Source organism: Pseudophryne corroboree, unplaced genomic scaffold, assembly GCF_028390025.1.
Source record: "Pseudophryne corroboree isolate aPseCor3 unplaced genomic scaffold, aPseCor3.hap2 scaffold_302, whole genome shotgun sequence".
Taxonomy (NCBI): domain Eukaryota; kingdom Metazoa; phylum Chordata; class Amphibia; order Anura; family Myobatrachidae; genus Pseudophryne; species Pseudophryne corroboree.
Window position 1 is genome coordinate 172,960 of NW_026969693.1, and position 22,211 is coordinate 195,170.

General features: G+C 46.7%; 17 non-coding genes and 4 pseudogenes across 17 annotated transcripts; 6 read left to right on the forward strand and 15 right to left on the reverse strand.

Annotated features, from left to right (window-relative positions):
* Window positions 1–135: 135 nt before the first annotated feature.
* On the reverse strand, window positions 136–300 carry LOC135016646 (U1 spliceosomal RNA). Its single transcript, XR_010214660.1, has one exon. It is a non-coding gene; the product is annotated as a U1 spliceosomal RNA (small nuclear RNA).
* Window positions 301–1,002: 702 nt separating this feature from the next.
* LOC135016731 (U1 spliceosomal RNA) lies at window positions 1,003–1,137 on the reverse strand (annotated as a pseudogene).
* Window positions 1,138–1,289: 152 nt separating this feature from the next.
* Window positions 1,290–1,453, reverse strand: LOC135016817 (U1 spliceosomal RNA). The gene has a single exon (XR_010214810.1). It is a non-coding gene; the product is annotated as a U1 spliceosomal RNA (small nuclear RNA).
* A 2,361-nt stretch (window positions 1,454–3,814) lies between these two features.
* On the forward strand, window positions 3,815–3,970 carry LOC135016752 (U1 spliceosomal RNA). Its single transcript, XR_010214747.1, has one exon. It is a non-coding gene; the product is annotated as a U1 spliceosomal RNA (small nuclear RNA).
* Window positions 3,971–4,644: 674 nt separating this feature from the next.
* Window positions 4,645–4,808, forward strand: LOC135016654 (U1 spliceosomal RNA). Its single transcript, XR_010214668.1, has one exon. It is a non-coding gene; the product is annotated as a U1 spliceosomal RNA (small nuclear RNA).
* A 152-nt stretch (window positions 4,809–4,960) lies between these two features.
* Window positions 4,961–5,123, forward strand: LOC135016727 (U1 spliceosomal RNA). The gene has a single exon (XR_010214732.1). It is a non-coding gene; the product is annotated as a U1 spliceosomal RNA (small nuclear RNA).
* Window positions 5,124–8,427: 3,304 nt separating this feature from the next.
* LOC135016815 (U1 spliceosomal RNA) lies at window positions 8,428–8,591 on the reverse strand. Its single transcript, XR_010214808.1, has one exon. It is a non-coding gene; the product is annotated as a U1 spliceosomal RNA (small nuclear RNA).
* A 692-nt stretch (window positions 8,592–9,283) lies between these two features.
* On the reverse strand, window positions 9,284–9,425 carry LOC135016688 (U1 spliceosomal RNA; annotated as a pseudogene).
* A 152-nt stretch (window positions 9,426–9,577) lies between these two features.
* Window positions 9,578–9,741, reverse strand: LOC135016712 (U1 spliceosomal RNA). Its single transcript, XR_010214717.1, has one exon. It is a non-coding gene; the product is annotated as a U1 spliceosomal RNA (small nuclear RNA).
* A 692-nt stretch (window positions 9,742–10,433) lies between these two features.
* Window positions 10,434–10,575, reverse strand: LOC135016690 (U1 spliceosomal RNA; annotated as a pseudogene).
* A 152-nt stretch (window positions 10,576–10,727) lies between these two features.
* On the reverse strand, window positions 10,728–10,891 carry LOC135016734 (U1 spliceosomal RNA). The gene has a single exon (XR_010214736.1). It is a non-coding gene; the product is annotated as a U1 spliceosomal RNA (small nuclear RNA).
* A 6,747-nt stretch (window positions 10,892–17,638) lies between these two features.
* Window positions 17,639–17,754, reverse strand: LOC135016797 (U5 spliceosomal RNA). The gene has a single exon (XR_010214791.1). It is a non-coding gene; the product is annotated as a U5 spliceosomal RNA (small nuclear RNA).
* Window positions 17,755–18,029: 275 nt separating this feature from the next.
* Window positions 18,030–18,145, reverse strand: LOC135016765 (U5 spliceosomal RNA). The gene has a single exon (XR_010214759.1). It is a non-coding gene; the product is annotated as a U5 spliceosomal RNA (small nuclear RNA).
* A 274-nt stretch (window positions 18,146–18,419) lies between these two features.
* LOC135016782 (U5 spliceosomal RNA) lies at window positions 18,420–18,535 on the reverse strand. The gene has a single exon (XR_010214776.1). It is a non-coding gene; the product is annotated as a U5 spliceosomal RNA (small nuclear RNA).
* Window positions 18,536–18,810: 275 nt separating this feature from the next.
* Window positions 18,811–18,926, reverse strand: LOC135016772 (U5 spliceosomal RNA). The gene has a single exon (XR_010214766.1). It is a non-coding gene; the product is annotated as a U5 spliceosomal RNA (small nuclear RNA).
* Window positions 18,927–19,200: 274 nt separating this feature from the next.
* Window positions 19,201–19,316, reverse strand: LOC135016770 (U5 spliceosomal RNA). Its single transcript, XR_010214764.1, has one exon. It is a non-coding gene; the product is annotated as a U5 spliceosomal RNA (small nuclear RNA).
* Window positions 19,317–19,580: 264 nt separating this feature from the next.
* On the reverse strand, window positions 19,581–19,696 carry LOC135016788 (U5 spliceosomal RNA). Its single transcript, XR_010214782.1, has one exon. It is a non-coding gene; the product is annotated as a U5 spliceosomal RNA (small nuclear RNA).
* A 270-nt stretch (window positions 19,697–19,966) lies between these two features.
* On the reverse strand, window positions 19,967–20,082 carry LOC135016779 (U5 spliceosomal RNA). Its single transcript, XR_010214773.1, has one exon. It is a non-coding gene; the product is annotated as a U5 spliceosomal RNA (small nuclear RNA).
* Window positions 20,083–20,226: 144 nt separating this feature from the next.
* Window positions 20,227–20,354, forward strand: LOC135016750 (U1 spliceosomal RNA; annotated as a pseudogene).
* A 593-nt stretch (window positions 20,355–20,947) lies between these two features.
* LOC135016835 (U1 spliceosomal RNA) lies at window positions 20,948–21,111 on the forward strand. The gene has a single exon (XR_010214828.1). It is a non-coding gene; the product is annotated as a U1 spliceosomal RNA (small nuclear RNA).
* Window positions 21,112–21,263: 152 nt separating this feature from the next.
* Window positions 21,264–21,426, forward strand: LOC135016683 (U1 spliceosomal RNA). Its single transcript, XR_010214695.1, has one exon. It is a non-coding gene; the product is annotated as a U1 spliceosomal RNA (small nuclear RNA).
* Window positions 21,427–22,211: the final 785 nt, after the last annotated feature.

The window sequence follows — 22,211 nt, forward strand, 5'->3', positions numbered from 1 at the left end:
GGGAGGGTCGCTGCTCGGGTACCCCCCTGTCAAGTGAAGGAGATCAAACTGAGGCAGCACAATGGAACTCTCGAAAGAAGAACAAGGCTAGAGGAAGATCTGAGACAAAGAAATCTGACTTTTACCAGAGCTGACCAGAGGAAAACACAAACACAGTCCCCCACTACCACAAATAATGCAGTTGAGTTTCCCACATTTGGGGAAATCACAGGGGTCAGCATACCCAGAATGCAATTAAATGAACCTCACCCTGGGAGAACAATCTTTATGACCATGGTATCTCCTATGCAAAATAAGTATGATTTGGGATAGGGCTGGGGAGGGCCGCTGCTCAGGCACATCTCTGTCAAGTAAAGGAGATTCAACTGAGGCAGCACAAGGGAACTCTCATCTGGGGACAACAACTGCCGGGAGAACACATATTTTCAGATGAACATGGGAGGGCAGAAGGCTGCCTAATACTGAAGCACCCCCAAACAACAAACCAAATGCAACAACTAGTACAAGCATTCCTGGGGGAAGGTCTGCAGAAGACGGATTTGCATACAGTGATGTCATCCAAGCAGTGGGCCAAAGTTGGCTGGAACCCTCATCTGCATATGAAAAGAGAAAAGGGGTATGCAGGGCATGGCGGCCTTTTGCGGCGCTTGGATGACCCTTAGTTCGCATTAAACACCCCCACCCTACTTCGGTGTGGGGCTCATGTTGGCCATGCCCCAGCCCCTGAAGCATTCAAGCTGATTTCTTGCAGCAGCTTGGCACTGTAACAGCTCCAGAGCTGCTCTGTAAGGCAAGTAAAAGGGTGTGGGCCCTGCAGCACTACCTGTAGTTTGCATTGTGCATCGGAAGGCACAAAGTAAGCAGACAGGAGGAGAAGTCAGGATAGTGCACAAGGGTATAGAAGGGAGGGGCTCAAGAAAAAAGAAGTGGAAACAGACAGCAAACTAGGCTGGAGAGAGACCTGAGACAAAGAGATCTGAATTATATGAGAGCCGACTAGGGGAAACACAAATTATGCAATCAAGTTTCCCATATTTGGGGAAATCGCAGGGGCAGCACACCCAGAGTGCAATGGGTGAGCCTTGCCCTGGGAGAAGCAACTTCATGATCATAGTATCTCACCTGGCAGGTAAGTAGGAGTTGGGCTAGAGCTGGGGAGGGTCGCTGCTCGGGCACCCCCCTGTCAAGTGAAGGAGATCCAACTGAGGCAGCACAAGGGAACTCTTGAAAGAAGAACAAGGCTAGAGGAAGATCTGAGACAAAGAAATCTGACTTTTACCAGAGCTGACCAGAGGAAAGCACAAACACAGTCCCCCACTACCACAAATAATGCATTTGAGTTTCCCACATTTGGGGAAATCACAGAGGTCAGCATACCCAGAACGCAATGAATGAACCTAACCCTGGGAGAACAATCTTCATGACCATGGTATCTCCTATGCAAAATAAGTATGATTTGGGATAGGGCTGGGGAGGGCCGCTGCTCAGGCACATCTCTGTCAAGTAAAGGAGATTCAACTGAGGCAGCACAAGGGAACTCTCATCTGGGGACAACAACTGCAGGGAGAACACATATTTTCAGATGAACATGGGAGGGCAGAAGGCTGCCTAATACTGAAGCACCCCCAAACAACAAACCAAATGCAACAACTAGTGCAAGCATTCCTGGGGGAAGGCCTGCCGCAGATGGATTTGCATATGGTGATGTCATCCAAGCAGTGGGTCAAAGTTGGCTTCAACCCTCGTCTGCATATGAAAAGAGAAAAGGGGCATGCAGGGCATGGCGGCCTTTTGCGGCGCTTGGCTGACCCCTAGTTTGCATTAAACACCTCCACCCTCCGACGGTGTGGGGCTCATGTTGGCTATGCCCCAGCCCCTGAAGCATTCAAGCTGATTTCTTGCTGCAGCTGGGCACTGTAACAGCTCCAGAGCTGCTCTGTAAGGCAAGTAAAAGGGTGTGGGCCCTGCAGCACTACCTGTAGTTTGCATTGTGCGTTGGAAGGCACAAAGTAAGCAGACAGGAGAAGTCTGGAGAGTGCACAAGGGCATAGAAGGCAGCGGCTCAAGAAAAGAGAAGTGGAAACAGACAGCAAACTAGGCTGGAGAGAGACCTGAGACAAAGAGATCTGAATTATACGAGAGCCGACCAGGGGAAACACAAATTATGCAGTCAAGTTTCCCACAGGAGTATATAGGATACGACCCAGTGGTACCTGACGACATAGATACTAACAGCTATTTAATAACATTACGCTAGAAAGTGATTATTAGCAACATATAAATCTATATAAACAACCCCGCCAGGGTTGTGCCTTCAAAAATAATCACACACGGACACGCTTTTTAAACCTTTTTTTCACATCTCTTTATTCTTCTTATGCACATGTATGTTAGTTCTGTGATTTTAACCTTTATGTTTCACTGCAGTTTGGGATAATAATATTAATATTTATCCAATTTTAATACATACTTAATAAAGGTTATATTTTATGATTCATTCATTCTGTCCAGTGCGTCAACAGTGCAGATTTCTTCTTGTTTTTTCTCCCAAATTCTATAACAATGACAGTAAATGTTGTTTCTTTTCAAACAGAACTTTCTTGACCATGCTTCTTGCTTGAAAGATCTGGGAGCACATGGAAAACAGTACAAACCATGCAGTATCACAAGAGCCTTTATTTGATATTTCATGAAGATAGAGCAGAATTGAGGACACGTCAACTATTTCTGCCGAAGGTGGTTCATCTTTCCACATGGTGCCTTTGGCCACTGACACCTTCGTTGAGTCAAAGTCTCTGGCTGTGGTCAGAACTTTGAAAATTTATGTCACCAGAACGGTTCAGATTAGGAAAACAGAGGCTCTGTTTGTCCTGTATGCTCCCAACAGGATTGGGTGTCCTGCTTCCATGTAGACAATTATGCGCTGGATCTGTGGTAAGATTCAGCATGCTCATTCCACGGCAGGATTGCCGTTACTGAATTAGGTGAAGACCCATTCTACTAGAAAGGTGGGTTCATCCTGGGCAGCTGGTCGGGGAGTCTCGGCATTGCAACTTTGCCGAGCAGCTATTTAGTAAACACTTTTGCTAAGTTTTACAAGTTTTAGAGTAAAGGAGATTCAACTGAGGCAGCACAAGGGAACTCTCATCTGGGGACAACAACTGCAGTGAGAACACATATTTTCAGATGAACATGGGAGGGCAGAAGGCTGCCTAATACTGAAGCACCCCCAAACAACAAACCAAATGCAACAACTAGTACAAGCATTCCTGGGGGAAGGTCTGCAGAAGACGGATATGCATATAGTGATGTCATCCAAGCAGTGGGCCAAAGTTGGCTGGAACCCTCATCTGCATATGAAAAGAGAAAAGGGGTATGCAGGGCATGGCGGCCTTTTGCGGCGCTTGGATGACCCTTAGTTCGCATTAAACACCCCCACCCTCCTTCGGTGTGGGGCTCATGTTGGCCATGCCCCAGCCCCTGAAGCATTCAAGCTGATTTCTTGCAGCAGCTTGGCACTGTAACAGCTCCAGAGCTGCTCTGTAAGGCAAGTAAAAGGGTGTGGGCCCTGCAGCACTACCTGTAGTTTGCATTGTGCATTGGAAGGCACAAAGTAAGCAGACAGGAGGAGAATTCAGGATAGTCCACAAGGGTATAGAAGGGAGGGGCTCAAGAAAAAAGAAGTGGAAACAGACAGCAAACTAGGCTGGAGAGAGACCTGAGACAAAGAGATCTGAATTATATGAGAGCCGACCAGGGGAAACACAAATTATGCAGTCAAGTTTCCCACATTTGGGGAAATCGCAGGGGCAGCACACCCAGGTGAGATACTATAATCAGGAAGGTGCTTCTCCCAGGGCAAGGCTCACCCATTGCACACTGGGTGTGCTGCTCCTACGATTTCCCCAAATGTGGGACACTTGACTGCATAATTTGTGTTTCCTCTGGTCGGCTCTCGTATAATTCAGATCTCTTTGTCTCAGGTCTCTCTCCAGCCTAGTTTGCTCTCTGTTTCCACTTCTTTTTTCTTGAGCCCCTCCCTTCTATACCCTTGTGGACTATCCTGACTTCTCCTCCCGTCTGCTTACTTTGTGCCTTCCAATGCACAATGCAAACTACAGGTAGTGCTGCAGGGCCCACACCCTTTTACTTGCCTTACAGAGCAGCTCTGGAGCTGTTACAGTGCCCAGCTGCTGCAATAAATCAGCTTGAATGCTTCATGGGATGGGGCATGGCCAACATGAGCCCCACACCAAAGGAGGGTGGGGGTGTTTAATGCGATCTAGGGGTCATCCAAGCACCGCAAAAGGCCGCCATGCCCTGCACGCCCCTTTTCTCTTTTCATATGCAGATGAGGGTTGAAGCCAACTTTGACCCACTGCTTGGATAACATCACCATATGCAAATCCATCTGCTGCAGGCCTTCCCCCAGGAATGCTTGCACTAGTTGTTGCATTTGGTTTGTTGTTTGGGGGTGCTTCAGTATTAGGCAGCCTTCTGCCCTCCCATGTTCATCTGAAAATATGTGTTCTCCCTGCAGTTGTTGTCCCCATATGAGAGTTCCCTTGTGCTGCCTCAGTTGAATCTCCTTTACTTGACAGAGATGTGCCTGAGCAGCGGCCCTCCCCAGCCCTATCCCAAATCATACTTATTTTGCATAGGAGACACCATGGTCATGAAAATTGTTCACCCAGGGTGAGGTTCATTCATTGCATTCTGGGTATGCTGACCCCTGTGATTTACCCAAATGTGGGAAACTCGCCTGCATTATTTGTGGTAGTTGGGGACTGTGTTTGTGTTTTCCGCTGGTCAGCTCTGGTAAAAGTCAGATTTCTTTGTCTCAGATCTTCCTCTAGCCTTGTTCTTCTTTCGAGAGTTCCATTGTGCTGCCTCAGTTGGATCTCCTTCACTTGACAGGGGGGTGCCCGAGCAGCGACCCTCCCCAGCTCTAGCCCAACTCCTACTTACCTGCCAGGTGAGATACTATGATCTTGAAGGTGCTTCTCCCAGGGCAAGGCTCAACCATTGCACTCTGGGTGTGCTGCCCCTGCGATTTCCCCAAATATGGGAAACTTGACTGCATAATTTGTGTTTCCCCTGGTCGGCTCTCGTATAATTCAGATCTCTTTGTCTCAGGTCTCTCTCCAGCCTAGTTTGCTGTCTGTTTCCACTTCTCTTTTCTTGAGCCGCTCCCTTCTATGCCCTTGCGCACTATCCTGACTTCTCCCGTCTGCTTACTTTGTGCCTTCCAACGCACAATGCGAACTACAGGTAGTGCTGCAGGGCCCACACCCTTTTATTTGCCTTACAGAGCAGCTCTGGAGCTGTTACAGTGCCCAGCTGCTGCAAGAAATCAGCTTGAATGCTTCAGGGGCTGGGGCATAGCCAACATGAGCCCCACACCGAAGGAGGGTGGAGGTGTTTAATGCGAACTAGGGGTCATCCAAGCGCCGCAAAAGGCCGCCATGCCCTGCATAACCCTTTTCTCTTTTCATATGCAGATGAGGGTTCCAGCCAACTTTGGCCCACTGCTTGGATGACATCACCGTATGCAAATTCGTCTCCTGCAGACCTTCCCCCAGGAATGCTTGTACTAGTTATTGCATATGGTTTGATATTTGATGGTGCTTCAGTATTAGGCAGCCTTCCGCCCTCCCATGTTCATCTGAAAAAATGTGGTCTCCCTGCAGTTGTTGTCCCCAGACGAGAGTTCCCTTGTGCTTCCTCAGTTGAATCTCCTTAACTTGACGGGGAAGGGGCTTGCCCGAGCAGCCACCCTCCCCAGCCCTATCCCAACTCATACTTATTTTGCATATGAGATCTCTATATCATGAAGATTGTTATCACAGGGTGAAGTTCATCCATTATATTTTAAAATAGGAAGGTTCAAATTACATATTTGAATTGCATCTATGTGCTGGATTCAAATGTCCCCCCCCCCTTCCTTTCTCAATTGTGCCCGTCAGCAGCTATTCTAAGGTTGCTGCCAATGGGTGTGACACATTAATTTCTTCTGTGGGGTACACTGGACTCCACAAGGATTCACATTGGGGTGTAGAGTAGGATCTTGATCTGAGGCACCAACCGGCTCAAAGCTTTTGACTGTTCCCAAGATGCTCAGCGCATTCTCCTCTATAACCCCGCTTCCATGAACAGGGAGCTCAGTTTGTAGTTGGTGCCTTCAGTAGCAGGCCACTTAACAGGGGCCTGCCTCAGGCAGCCTATTCTTAGCTATTAATTTTGACAAGAAAATAAGAACTTTTTTTATGAGAATCTACAAGGGCTGCAGCAGGCTAGGTCTAATAGACATCTTTACTGCAGCTTCATCACTCCCAGCGGCGCTGTATACTCCCGTGCCCTGGTTGCTGGGTCACTGCAGCGGAGGCTCCGGTTTCTTCCTAAGGTCAGTCACACACGCACCGCCCTTCCGGATCACGAGGCCGCTGATGAAGGGGAGCGTGGCCGTAGGGGGTGGACCGTGTGCGCACTGGCGTGGACACTGATTACTGGGCAGCCGCTCCACGAGCCACCAGGTACAGTTAAGGAGCACAGGTCTGGGGTTTTTTCTCCCATATTAAACCAATTTTGTACTGCCCGCAGCGCATTGTGATAGGTAATAGGGCCTGATTCAGGTTGGATTGCAATCACAGTAAGCGATCCAACTGCAAAAATTGCTAAGAGCATACGCATGTGCCTGCATTTTCTGCGGCACCCCGCAGAGAATGCGATCGCCTCTGCCTGTCAATCGGGGCAGGGGGGGAGAGGGGGGTCAGCAACACTCCATTTCCAAGTCAGGGATGGAGCGGTGCGGGGGCAAGGCTTCAAAATGGGGTCTGCAACGGAGGAGACACAGGGGGCGTGGTCACAGCGGCTGTATGACATCACATTCAGCCGCTGTGATCACAAAAATGGTGGCGGCTTCCTGCGCGCACATACAGTCTGCACCAGCAGGAGGCTACACCATTTTTTATGATCACGCTGAACTGCAGTGCGACTGCAATTACAGATTGGTCAAGAAGGGAGGCGTCATGCTGGGTGGCCATGTCCTGTCACTGTGCAGGAGCCAGCACCGCTCACACACTAGTCCCCGGGTGCAGCCCCCAACCCCCGGGACACCCGGAGCAACAAAATGTAGATTCAGGCCACCAGGCCACGCCCCTACCTATGAAACCATGCCTCCTTTTTACCATTGCGCTGCTTATCTGCGCGCACTGCATTACAATCTCCTTCGCCACCTCTCTGGGTGTCACCAGTGATAGTGACACCTCTGCCATGCTTGTAGCAGCTGGTCCTAAGATCTACGCCTCAAGCCCTGAGTGTTTGCCCTTGTGACTTGTTGATCATCATAGCGAAGCAGATGCTTACAGAAAACTGCAGGGGCTTAGATTGAAAATAAAAAAATATATGGGTATAAGGTAGAGAGGAGCGGGTTCGGTTCTCCGAGAACCGAATTCCCCACGAACTCCACGTGGTTTACACTGGTCCGAGGCAGGCTCGGTTGTTCCCGCCTGACTCGGAAAACCTGAACAAGGGAAAATGTCATCATCCCGCTGTCGGATTCTCGCGAGATTCGGATTTCATATAAAGAGCTGCGCGTTGCCGCCATTTTTACTCGTGCATTGAAGAGGGAGCGGAGAGGACGTGGCTATGTTCTCTCAGTGGAAATCTCAATATCAGTGCTCAGTATCAGTGGTTACTTATTGCTGCTCAGTAATACTAGTAGTGTGTCTCTCCTGCTCAGTGTCAGTTCTCAGTAGTATCCTCATCAGTGCTCAGTATCACTGCTCATTGTCTTGTGCTGCATTGTGGTGCTCAGCATACTACAGTACATTACTAATAGTCCAGTGCTGCATCTTGCTGCTCAGTGTCAGTTCTAGTATCATCATCAGTGCTCACTATCACTGCTCATTACATTGTGGTGTTCTGTATACTACAGTAACATAGTAATATAGTAACATATAGTAATATAGTTTTTGAGGTTGAAAAGAGGCAAATTGCCCATCGTGTTCAACCTGTTTTAAGTTGTGATGATTCTACATACTTGCTGAATAATGTTTTATGACTAGTTAACTACTACAACTCATGTTACCCCCGGATTAACCATGTTGATATTTTAAGTATTATAACCTTGGATAGCTTTTTCATTCAGAAATGTATCCATTCCTTTTTTAAATCCAATTACAGAGTCCGCCATTACCACCTTCCCTGGCAGGGAATTCCACATCCTGATTGCCCTAACAGTGAAGATCATAGTATCTCACCTGGCAGGTAAGTAGGAGTTAGGCTAGAGCTGTGGAGGATTGCTGCTTGGGCACCCCCTGTCAAGTGAAGGAGATCCAACTGAGGCAGCACAAGGGAACTCTCGAAAGAAGAACAAGGCTAGAGGAAGATCTGAGACAAAGAAATCTGACTTTTACCAGAGCTGACCAGAGGAAAGCACAAACACAGTCCCCCACTACCACAAATAATGCAGTCGAGTTTCCCACATTTGGGGAAATCACAGGGGTCAGCATACCCAGAATGCAATGAATGAACCTCACCCTGGGAGAACAATCTTCATGACCAAGGTATCTCCTATGCAAAATAAGTATGATTTGGGATAGGGCTGGGGAGGGCCGCTGCTCAGGCACATCTCTGTCAAGTAAAGGAGATTCAACTGAGGCAGCACAAGGGAACTCTCATCTGGGGACAACAACTGCAGGGAGAACACATATTTTCAGATGAACATGGGAGGGCAGAAGGCTGCCTAAAACTGAAGCACCCCCAAACAACGAACCAAATGCAACTACTAGTGCAAGCATTCCTGGGGGAAGGCCTGCAGCAGATGGATTTGCATATGGTGATGTCATCCAAGCAGTGGGTCAAAGTTGGCTTCAACCCTCGTCTGCATATGAAAAGAAAAAAGGGGTGTGCAGGGCATGGCGGCCTTTTGCGGCGCTTGGATGACCCCTAGTTCGCATTAAACACCTCCACCCTCCTTCGGTGTGGGGCTCATGTTGGCTATGCCCCAGCCCCTGAAGCATTCAAGCTGATTTCTTGCAGCAGCTGGGCACTGTAACAGCTCCAGAGCTGCTCTGTAAAGCAAGTAAAAGGGTGTGGGCCCTGCAGCACTACCTGTAGTTTGCATTGTGCGTTGGAAGGCACAAAGTAAGCAGATGGGAGAAGTCAGGATAGTGCACAAGGGTATAGAAGGGAGGGGCTCAAGAAAAAAGAAGTGGAAACAGACAGCAAACTAGGCTGGAGAGAGACCTGAGACAAAGAGATCTGAATTATATGAGAGCCGACCAGGGGAAACACAAATTATGCAGTCAAGTTTCCCACATTTGGGGAAATCGCAGGGGCAGCACACCCAGAGTGCAATGGGTGAGCCTTGCCCTGGGAGAAGCATCTTCATGATCATAGTATCTCACCTGGCAGGTAAGTAGGAGTTGGGCTAGAGCTGGGGAGGGTCGCTGCTCGGGCACCCCCCTGTCAAGTGAAGGAGATCCAACTGAGGCAGCACAAGGGAACTCTCGAAAGAAGAACAAGGCTAGAGGAAGATCTGAGACAAAGAAATCTGACTTTTACCAGAGCTGACCAGAGGAAAGCACAAACACAGTCCCCCACTACCACAAATAATGCAGTTGAGTTTCCCACATTTGGGGAAATCACAGGGGTCAGCATACCCAGAATGCAATGAATGAACCTAACCCTGGGAGAACAATCTTCATGACCATGGTATCTCCTATGCAAAATAAGTATGATTTGGGATAGGGCTGGGGAGGGCCGCTGCTCAGGCACATCTCTGTCAAGTAAAGGAGATTCAACTGAGGCAGCACAAGGGAACTCTCATCTGGGGACAACAACTGCAGGGAGAACACATATTTTCAGATGAACATGGGAGGGCAGAAGGCTGCCTAATACTGAAGCACCCCCAAACAACAAACCAAATGCAACAACTAGTGCAAGCATTCCTGGGGGAAGGCCTGCAGCAGATGGATTTGAATATGGTGATGTCATCCAAGCAGTGGGTCAAAGTTGGCTTCAACCCTCGTCTGCATATGAAAAGAATAAAGGGGTGTGCAGGGCATGGCGGCCTTTTGCGGCGCTTGGATGACCCCTAGTTCGCATTAAACACCTCCACCCTCCTTCGGTGTGGGGCTCATGTTGGCTATGCCCCAGCCCCTGAAGCATTCAAGCTGATTTCTTGCAGCAGCTGGGCACTGTAACAGCTCCAGAGCTGCTCTGTAAAGCAAGTAAAAGGGTGTGGGCCCTGCAGCACTACCTGTAGTTTGTATTGTGCGTTGGAAGGCACAAAGTAAGCAGACGGGAGAAGTCAGGATAGTGCACAAGGGTATAGAAGGGAGGGGCTCAAGAAAAAAGAAGTGGAAACAGACAGCAAACTAGGCTGGAGAGAGACCTGAGACAAAGAGATCTGAATTATATGAGAGCCGACCAGGGGAAACACAAATTATGCAGTCAAGTTTCCCACATTTGGGGAAATCGCAGGGGCAGCACACCCAGAGTGCAATGGGTGAGCCTTGCCCTGGGAGAAGCATCTTCATGATCATAGTATCTCACCTGGCAGGTAAGTAGGAGTTGGGCTAGAGCTGGGGAGGGTCGCTGCTCGGGCACCCCCCTGTCAAGTGAAGGAGATCCAACTGAGGCAGCACAAGGGAACTCTCGAAAGAAGAACAAGGCTAGAGGAAGATCTGAGACAAAGAAATCTGACTTTTACCAGAGCTGACCAGAGGAAAGCACAAACACAGTCCCCCACTACCACAAATAATGCAGTTGAGTTTCCCACATTTGGGGAAATCACAGGGGTCAGCATACCCAGAATGCAATGAATTAACCTAACCCTGGGAGAACAATCTTCATGACCATGGTATCTCCTATGCAAAATAAGTATGATTTGGGATAGGGCTGGGGAGGGCCGCTGCTCAGGCACATCTCTGTCAAGTAAAGGAGATTCAACTGAGGCAGCACAAGGGAACTCTCATCTGGGGACAACAACTGCAGGGAGAACACATATTTTCAGATGAACATGGGAGGGCAGAAGGCTGCCTAAAACTGAAGCACCCCCAAACAACAAACCAAATGCAACAACTAGTGCAAGCATTCCTGGGGGAAGGCCTGCCGCAGATGGATTTGCATATGGTGATGTCATCCAAGCAGTGGGTCAAAGTTGGTTCAAACACCTTTGCAAAGTTCTATAAGTTTGATACCCTGGCTGAGGAGGACCTCCTGTTTGCTCAATCGGTGCTGCAAAGTCATCCGCACTCTCCTGCCCGTTTGGGAGCTTTGGTATAATCCCCATGGTCCTTACGGAGTCCCCAGCATCCTCTAGGACGTAAGAGAAAATAAGATTTTAAACCTACCGGTAAATCTTTTTCTCGTAGTCCGTAGAGGATGCTGGGTGCCCGTCCCAAGTGCGGTCTACTTCTGCAAGACTTGTATATAGTTATTGCTTACATAAGGGTTATATGTTAGTTTTCATCGGTCTTGGACTGATGCTATGTTGTTTTCATACTGTTAACTGGGTAGTATATCACAAGTTATACGGTGTGATTGGTGTGGCTGGTATGAATCTTGACCTTGGATTAACAAAAATCCTTTCCTCGTACTGTCCGTCTCCTCTGGGCACAGTTTCTCTAACTGAGGTATGGAGGAGGGGCATAGAGGGAGGAGCCAGTGCACACCCAGATCTAAAGTCTTTCTTAAAGTGCCCATGTCTGCTGCGGAGCCCGTCTATCCCCCATGGTCCTTACGGAGTCCCCATCATCCTCTACGGACTACGAGAAAAAAAAATTACCGGTAGGTTTAAAATGTTATTTTTTTCTCTGCAACCCACTGCTAAATTGTGCTTCCTAGCTGTTTTTTATAAAATCACTTAATTAAATCTAACTCTGATTACGTCAGAGAAGGCCAGGTACCCTACACCATAAGAGGGGGTTTGAAATTTTGACTTGTCTACTTAAAGATCACCAAAATCTGATGACAAGGTCAATTACATCCCTGGGTGGGATTGAACCACCAACCTTTTGGTTAATAGCCCATGTAAGTGCAAGAAATCCTGAAGCACTCACTCATCATGGGAAAGTACCAATGTGTTTCTTACAAAAATTCTCCAGATTATTGACTTTTTAAAGTTTTTCTAGGAAACGTTCTAGATGAATGCTTATTAGCCTTTGTCAGTATTGACTTTCGCAAGGTGTCTCTGTGGCGCAATCGGTTAGCATGTTTGGCTATTAACCAAAAGGTTGGTGGTTCAATCCCACCCAGGGATGTAATTGACCTTGTAATCAGATTTTGGTGATCTTTAAGTAGACAAGTCAAAATTTCAAAAACCCCCCTTATGGTGTAGGGTACCTGGCCTTCTCTGATGTAATCAGAGTTAGATTTGATTAAGTGATTTTATAAAAAAACAGCTAGGAAGCACAATTTAGCAGTGAGTTGCAGAGAAAAAAAATTATGCTGGCAGAAAAGTCCAATTGAGTGATTAAACAGCTCTTCATTTTCTGATTTTATGTTTATGCTAACAAATTTGCTCTCTGAAAAGTGTCCACAAAGCCAAGTCTCTGATTAACACCTTTGTAGGAATGGTTTTTCACCTATTACTGAATTAAACTTGCTTCATTGGAAAGGCATCAAAGATGCATCCTCATTTCAATGTCTACTGAAATAATACAGGTTGACACCAGGAAACGTCACTGCATCCTTGCTGCTTCCTCATGGGGAAGTCTGTTTAATGTGAAAACAAGGTGATATCTAATCAGCACACAGGTAAGGAATTAAGAAAATCTTTCTTTATGGGTGAAGATGTTTCTCACAAATTGTTGTCCCAATGCATCATTGAAATTCAAGATGGAAGATGATTTTCATATATCACTTGTACATTTTGCATTGCTCTTCTGGTGACAATGTAGTTTGTTTTTGTCAATTACCATTTCAGTAATAGGGTAAAGAAAATTAAGTGGATTTTTTAAAGAAAACAATGCTGTCAATATACTATTAAAACAAATTAAAATGATAAAAGTTATTGTACTTTAAGTAAAAATAAAAGTGCCAAAATATCAATCCCAGTTTTTGATTACTTTAATTATAAAAAAAAAAATGCACATAGCAGAGGATAGTTTCGATCAATCGACCTCTGGGTTATGGGCCCAGCATGCTTCCATTGCACTACTCTGCTGCTCATGGAAGTGTCAGAGATCCTGAAGACTAAATTGATTAAAGGCCTTAAAGTACTGGACTATAAGGAAAGACTTACTAGGCTGAATATTTATACACTAGAAAAGAGGTGCCTAAGAGGAGATATTATTAATATCTTCAAATATGTAAAGATACATAACAAAGAGTTATCAGAGGAATTATTTATTAAAAGAACACGTGGTCACTCGCTGCGACTGGAGGAGAGTTCAGAACGCAATGGAGGAAAGGTTTCTTCACTGTTAGGGCAATCAGGATGTGGAATTCCCTGCCAGGGAAGGTGGTAATGGCGGACTCTGTAATTGGATTTAAAAAAGGAATGGATACATTTCTGAATGAAAAAGCTATCCAAGGTTATAATACTTAAAATATCAACATGGTTAATCCGGGGGTAACATGAGTTATAGTAGCTAACTAGTCATAAAACATTATTCAGCAAGTATGTAGAATCATCACAACTTAAAACAGGTTGAACACGATGGGCAATTTGCCTCTATTCAACCTCAAAAACTATGTTACTATATTACTATGTTATTGTAGTATACAGAACACCACAATGCAATGAGCAGTGATAGTGAGCACTGATGAGGATACTAGAACTGACACTGAGCAGCAAGATGCAGCACTGGACTATTAGTAATGTACTGTATTATGCTGAGCAACACAATGCAGCACAAGACAATGAACAGTGATACTGAGCACTGATGAGGATACTACTGAGAACTGACACTGAGCAGGAGAGACACACTACTAGTATTACTGAGCAGCAATAAGTAACCACTGATACTGAGCACTGATATTGAGATTTCCACTGAGAGAACATAGCCACGTCCTCTCCGCTCTCTCTTCAATGCACGAGTAAAAATGGCAGCAACGCGCAGCTCTTTATATGGAATCCGAATCTCGCGAGAATCCGACAGCGGGATGATGACATTTTCCCTTGTTCAGGTTTTCCGAGTCAGGCGGGAACAACCGAGCCTGCCTCGGACCAGTGTAAACCACGTGGAGTTCGTGGGGAATTCGGTTCTCGGAGAACCGAACCCGCTCCTCTCTACCTTATACCCTATCAATTTTTTTATTTTCAATCTAAGCCCCTGCAGTTTTCTGTAAGCATCTGCTTCGCTATGATGATCAACAAGTCACAAGGGCAAACACTCAGGGTTTGAGGCGTAGATCTTAGGACCAGCTGCTACAAGCATGGCAGAGGTGTCACTATCACTGGTGACACCCAGAGAGGTGGCGAGGGAGATTGTAATGCAGTGCGCGCAGATAAGCAGTGCAATGGTAAAAAGGAGGCATGGTTTCATAGGTAGGGGCGTGGCCTGGTGGCCTGAATCTACATTTTGTTGCTCCGGGTGTCCCGGGGGTTGGGGGCTGCACCCGGGGACTAGTGTGTGAGCGGTGCTGGCTCCTGCAAAGTGACAGGGCATGGCCACCCAGCATGACGCCTCCCTTCTTGACCATGCTGTAATTGCAGTCGCACTGCAGTTCAGCGTGATCATAAAAAATGGTGTAGGCTCCTGCTGGTGCAGACTGTATGTGCGCGCAGGAAGCCGCCACCATTTTTGTGATCACAGCGGCTGAATGTGATGTCATACAGTCGCTGTGACCACGCCCCCTGTGTCTCCTCCGTTGCAGACCCCATTTTGAAGCCTTGCCCCCGCACCGCTCCATCCCTGACTTGGAAATGGAGTGTTGCTGACCCACCTCTCCCCCCCTTCCCCGCCCCGATTGACAGGCAGAGGCGATCACATTCTCTGCGGGGTGCCGCAGAAAATGCAGGCACATGCGTATGCTCTTAGCAATTTTTGCAGTTGGATCGCTTATTGTGATTGCAATCCAACCTGAATCAGGCCCTATTACCTATCACAATGCGCTGCGGGCAGTACAAAATTGGGTTAATATAGAAGAAAAACCCCCAGACCTGTGCTCCTTAACTGTACCTGGTGGCTAGTGGAGCGGCTGCCCAGTAATCAGTGTCCACCGCAGTGCGCACACGGCCCACCCCCTACGGCCTCGCTCCCCTTCAGCAGCGGCCTCGTGATCCGGAAGGGTGGTGTGTGTGTGACTGACCTTAGGATGAAACCGGAGCCTCCGCTGCAGTGACCCAGCAACCAGGGCACGGGAGTATACAGCGCCGCTGGGAGTGATGAAGCTGCAGTAAAGATGTCTATTAGACCTAGCCTGCTGCAGCCCTTGTAGATTCTCATAAAACAAGTTCTTCTTTTCTTGTCAAAATTAATAGCTAAGAATAGGCTGCCTGAGGCAGGCCCCTGTTAATTGGCCTGCTACTGAAGGCACCAACTACAAACTGAGCTCCCTGTTCATGGAAGCGGGGTTATAGAGGAGAATGCACTGAGCTTCTTGGGAACAGTCAAAAGCTTTGAGCCGGTTGGTGCCTCAGATCAAGATCCTACTCTACACCCCAATGTGAATCCTTGTGGAGTCCAGTGTACCCCACAGAAGAAATTAATGTGTCACACCCATTGGCAGCAACCTTAGAATAGCTGCTGACGGGCACAATTGAGAAAGGAAGGGGGGGGGGGGGGACATTTGAATCCAGCACATAGATGCAATTCAAATATGTAATTCGTACCTTCCTATTTTAAAATATAATGGATGAACCTCACCCTGTGAGAACAATCTTCATGATCAAGAGATCTCATATGCAAAATAAATATGAGTTGGGATAGGGCTGGGGAGGGCTGCTCGGGCAGCACCTCCCCCGTCAAGTTAAGGAGATTCAACTGAGGAAGCACAAGGGAACTCTCGTCTGGGGACAACAACTGCAGGGAGACCACATCTTTTCAGATGAACATGGGAGGGCGGAAGGCTGCCTAATACTGAAGCACCATATGCAACAACTAGTACAAGCATTCCTGGGGGAAGGTCTGCAGCAGACGGATTTGCATACGGTGATGTTATCCAAGCAGTGGGCCAAAGTTGACTGGAACCCTCATCTGCATATGAAAAGAGAAAAGGGGCATGCAGGGCATGGCGGCCTTTTGCAGTGCTTGGATGACCCCTAGTTCACATTAAACACCCCCACCCTCCTTTGGTGTGGGGCTCATGTTGGCCATGCCCCATCCCCTGAAGCATTCAAGCTGATTTCTTGCAGCAGCTGGGCACTGTAACAGCTCCAGAGCTGTTCTGTAAGGCAAGTAAAAGGGTGTGGGCCCTGCAGCACCACCTGTAGTTCGCATTGTGCGTTGGAAGGCACAAAGTAAGCAGACGGGAGGAGAAGTCAGGATAGTGCGCAAGGGCATTCTTTTCTCTTAGTCCGTAGAGGATGCTGGGGTCACATTAAGAACCATGGGGTATAGACGGGATCCGCAAGAGACATGGGCACTTTAAGACTTTCAAAGGGTGTGAACTGGCTCCTCCCTCTATGCCCCTCCTCCAGACTCCAGTTATAGGAACTGTGCCCAGGGAGACGGACATTTCGAGGAAAGGATTTATTGTTAAACTAAGGTGAGCATCTTACCAGCTCACACCTTAAACATGCCGCAGAACGTGGCATTCAACAGAACACAAGCCAACGGCATGAACAATTGCAGCAAAAAGCTGACCAGAACCATAACACAACATGTGTATAACCACAAGTAATAACTGCAGACACAGTATGGACTGGGACGGGTGCCCAGCATCCTCTACAGACTAAGAGAAAAGGATTTACCGGTAGGTATTAAAATCCTATTTTCTCATACGACCTAGAGGATGCTGGGGTCACATTAAGAACCATGGGGTTATACCAAAGCTCTTGAACGGGTGGGAGAGTGCGTACGACTCTGCAGCACCGAATGACCCAACTTAAGGTTATCATCAGCCAAGGTATCAAACTTGTAAAACTTAGCAAAAGTGTTTACTAAATAGCTGCTCGGCAAAGTTGCAATGCCGAGACTCCCCGACCAGCTGCCAAGGATGAACCCACCTTTCTAGTAGAATGGGTCTTCACCTACTTCAGTAACGGCAATCCTGCCGTGGAACGAGCATGCTGAATCTTACCACAGATCCAGCGCATAATGGTCTGCATGGAAGCAGGACACCAAATCCTGTTGGGAGCATACAGGACAAACAGAGCCTCTGTTTTCCTAATCTGAACCGTTCTGGTGACATACATTTTCAAAGTTCTGACCACAGCCAGAGACTTTGACTCAACGAAGGTGTCAGTGGCCAAAGGCACCATGTGGAAAGATGAACCACCTTCGGCAGAAATTGTTGACGTGTCCTCAATTCTGCTCTATCTTCATGAAAGATCAAATAAAGGCTCTTGTGATACTGCATGGTTTGTACTGTTTTCCATGTGCTCCCAGACCTTTAAGCAAGTAGCATGGTCAAGAAAGTTCTGTTTGAAAAGAAACAACATTTACTGTCATTGTTATGCAAATAAACTTACATTAAAGCTAACAAGAAAGCACACTCGTTCTGTCTTTAAACTGATAAAAGAAACCCCAATAATATGGGGCATGCAAAAATTGAGATAAAACTCAGTTTTGCTCCTCTCCACGGAAATCTTTAATAAAAGGCGAAATATTTGTTAGTTCTGAAGAGAAACCAGAGCATGACCAAGATTCCACCTGTCGCCTGAGTGCCATGCCAGCAGTTCTCATTCAGCTGAAAGTGAGCACCCAATTTGAATGAAAGAAAGCAGATTTCTCACCAGGCTTCCCCTTGCTATAAACATGGTTTGTACTCTTTTCCATGAGCTCCCAGATCTTTCAAGCAATTAGTGTGGTCAAGAAAGTTCTGTTTGAAAAGAAACAAACATTTACTGTCATTTCTATGCAAATGAGCTTACATTAAAGCACACTCGTTCTATCTTTAAACCGATAAAATAAAACCCCAATAAGATGGGGCATGCAAAAATTGAGATAAAACTCAGTTTTGCTCCTCTCCACGGAAATCTTTAGTAAAAGGCGAAAGATTTGTTCGTTCTGAAGAGAAACCAGAACATGACCAAGATTCCACCTGTCGCCTGAGTGCCATGCCAGCAGTCCTCATTCAGCTCAAAGTGAGCACCCAATTTGAAAGAAAGAAAGCAGATTTCTCACCAGGCTTCCCCTTGCTATAAACATGGTTTGTACTCTTTTCCATGTGCTCCCAGATCTTTCAAGCAATTAGTATAGTCAAGAAAGTTCTGTTTGAAAAGAAACAAACATTTACTGTCATTTCTATGCAAATGAGCTTACATTAAAGCACACTCGTTCTATCTTTAAACCGATAAAAGAAACCCCAATAAGACGGAGCATGCAAAAATTGAGATAAAACTCAGTTTTGCTCCTCTCCACGGAAATCTTTAGTAAAAGGCGAAAGATCTGTTCGTTTTGAAGAGAAACCAGAGCATGACCAAGATTCCACCTGTCGCCTGAGTGCCATGCCAGCAATCCTCATTCAGCTCAAAGTGAGCACCCAATTTGAAAGAAAGAAAGCAGATTTCTCACCAGGCTTCCCCTTGCTATAAACATGGTTTGTACTCTTTTCCATGTGCTCCCAGATCTTTCAAGCAATTAGTGTGGTCAAGAAAGTTCTGTTTGAAAAGAAACAAACATTTACTGTCATTTCTATGCAAATGAGCTTACATTAAAGCACACTCGTTCTATCTTTAAACCGATAAAATAAAATCCCAATAAGATGGGGCATGCAAAAATTGAGATAAAACTCAGTTTTGCTCCTCTCCACGGAAATCTTTAGTAAAAGGCGAAAGATTTGTTCGTTCTGAAGAGAAACCAGAACATGACCAAGATTCCACCTGTCGCCTGAGTGCCATGCCAGCAGTCCTCATTCAGCTCAAAGTGAGCACCCAATTTGAAAGAAAGAAAGCAGATTTCTCACCAGGCTTCCCCTTGCTATAAACATGGTTTGTACTCTTTTCCATGTGCTCCCAGATCTTTCAAGCATTTAGTATAGTCAAGAAAGTTCTGTTTGAAAAGAAACAAACATTTACTGTCATTTCTATGCAAATGAGCTTACATTAAAGCACACTCGTTCTATCTTTAAACCGATAAAAGAAACCCCAATAAGACGGAGCATGCAAAAATTGAGATAAAACTCAGTTTTGCTCCTCTCCACGGAAATCTTTAGTAAAAGGCGAAAGATCTGTTCGTTTTGAAGAGAAACCAGAGTATGACTAAGATTCCACCTGTCGCCTGAGTGCCATGCCAGCAGTCCTCATTCAGCGCAAAGTGAGCACCCAATTTGAAAGAAAGAAAGCAGATTTCTCACCAGGCTTCCCCTTGCTATAAGCATGGTTTGTACTCTTTTCCATGTGCTCCCAGATCTTTCAAGCAATTAGAATGGTCAAGAAAGTTCTGCTTGAAAAGAAACAGACATTTATAGTCATTGTTATGCAAATAAACTTACATTAAAGCTAACAAGAAACTGATAAAAGAAACCCCAATAATATGGGGCATGCAAAAATTGAGATAAAACTCAGTTTTGCTCCTCTCCACAGAAATCTTTAATAAAAGGCGAAAGATTTGTTCGTTCTGAAGAGAAACCAGAGCATGACCAAGATTCCACCTGTCGCCTAAATGCTGTGCCAGCAGTCCTCATTCAGATCAAAGTGAGCGCCCAACTTGAAAGTAAGCAGATTTCTCACCTGGCTTCTCCTTGCTATAAGCATGGTTTGTACTGTATTCCATGTGCTCCCAGATCTTTCAAGCAAGTAGCATGGTCAAGAAAGTTCTGTTTGAAAAGAAACAAACATTTACTGTCATTTCTATGCAAATGAGCTAACATTAAAGCACACTCATTCTATCTTTAAACCGATAAAAGAAACCCCAAAAAGATGGGGCATGCAAAAATTGAGATAAAACTCGGTTTTGCTCCTCTCCACGGAAATCTTTAATAAAAGGCGAAAGATTTGTTCGTTCTGAAGAGAAACCAGAGCATGACCAAGATTTTTATCTGAAAATATGTGTTCTCCCTGCAGTTGTTGTCCCCAGATGAGAGTTCCCTTGTGCTGCCTCAGTTGAATCTCCTTTACTTGACAGAGATGTGCCTGAGCAGCGGCCCTCCCCAGCCCTATCCCAAATCATACTTATTTTGCATAGGAGATACCATGGTCATGAAGATTGTTCTCCCAGGGTGAGGTTCATTCATTGCATTCTGGGTATGCTGACCCCTGTGATTTTCCCAAATGTGGGAAACTCGCTTTTATACCCTTGTGCACTATCCTGACTTCTCCTCCTGTCTGCTTACTTTGTGCCTTCCAATGCACAATGCAAACTACAGGTAGTGCTGCAGGGCCCACACCCTTTTACTTGCCTTACAGAGCAGCTCAGGAGCTGATACAGTGCCAAGCTGCTGCAAGAAATCAGCTTGAATGCTTCAGGGGATGGGGCATGGCCAACATGAGCCCCACACCGAAGGAGGGTGGGGGTGTTTAATGCGAACTAAGGGTCATCCAAGCGCCGCAAAAGGCCGCCATGCCCTGCATACCCCTTTTCTCTTTTCATATGCAGATGAGGGTTCCAGCCAACTTTGGCCCACTGCTTGGATGACATCACCGTATGCAAATCCGTCTTCTGCAGAACTTCCCCCAGGAATGCTTGCACTAGTTGTTGCATTTGGTTTGTTGTTTGGGGGTGCTTCAGTATTAGGCAGCCTTCTGCCCTCCCATGTTCATCTGAAAATATGTGTTCTCCCTGCAGTTGTTGTCCCCAGATGAGAGTTCCCTTGTGCTGCCTCAGTTGAATCTCCTTTACTTGACAGAGATGTGCATGAGCAGCGGCCCTCCCCAGCCCTATCCCAAATCATACTTATTTTGCATAGGAGATACCATGGTCATGAAGATTGTTCTCCCAGGGTGAGGTTCATTCATTGCATTTTGGGTATGCTGACCCCTGTGATTTACCCAAATGTGGGAAACTCGACTGCATTATTTGTGGTAGTGGGGGACTGTGTTTGTGCTTTCCTCTGGTCAGCTCTGTTAAAACTCAGATTTCTTTGTCTCAGATTTTCCTCTAGCCTTGTTCTTCTTTCGAGAGTTCCCTTGTGCTGCCTCAGGTGGATCTCCTTCACTTGACAGGGGGGTGCCCGAGCAGCAACCCTCCCCAGCTCTAGCCCAACTCCTACTTACCTGCCAGGTGAGATACTATGATCAGGAAGGTGCTTCTCCCAGGGCAAGGCTCACCCATTGCACTCTGGGTGTGCTGCTCCTACGATTTCCCCAAATGTGGGACACTTGACTGCATAATTTGTGTTTCCTCTGGTCGGCTCTCGTATAATTCAGATCTCTTTGTCTCAGGTCTTTCTCCAGCCTAGTTTGCTGTCTGTTTCCACTTCTTTTATCTTGAGCCCCTCCCTTCTATACCCTTGTGCACTATCCTGACTTCTCCTCCCGTCTGCTTACTTTGTGCCTTCCAATGCACAATGCAAACTACAGGTAGTGCTGCAGGGCCCACACAATCTTTTACTTGCCTTAAAGAGCAGCTCTGGAGCTGTTACAGTGCCCAGCTGCTGCAAGAAATCAGCTTGAATGCTTCAGGGGATGGGGCATGGAACCTTCAGGGGATGGGGCATGGAACCTTCCTGGTTCCTCTGTAGGGACCAGGAAGGTCCCTACAGAGGAATTTCAGCTGGGTCGTTTTCTGCACTTCCTACAGTCGGGAGTGACTATGGGCCTAAAAATTGGGTTCCATTAAGGTCCAGATTTCGGCTCTGTCGATTTTCTTCCAGAAAGAACTGGCTTCACTGCCTGAAGTTCAGACATTTGTAAAGGGAGTGCTACATATTCAGCCCCTTTTGTGCCTCCTTTGGCACCTTGGGATCTCAACGTGGTGTTGAGTTTCCTGAAATCACATTGGTTTGAGCCACTTAAAACTGTGGATTTGAAATATCTCACATGGAAAAAAGTGGTCATGGTTCCAAAGGTGGGTGGGGGTGTTTAATGCGAACTAGGGGTAATCCAAGCACCGCAAAAGGCCGCCATGCCCTGCACGCCCCTTTTCTCTTTTCATATGCAGATGAGGGTTGAAGCCAACTTTGACCCACTGCTTGGATGACATCACCATATGCAA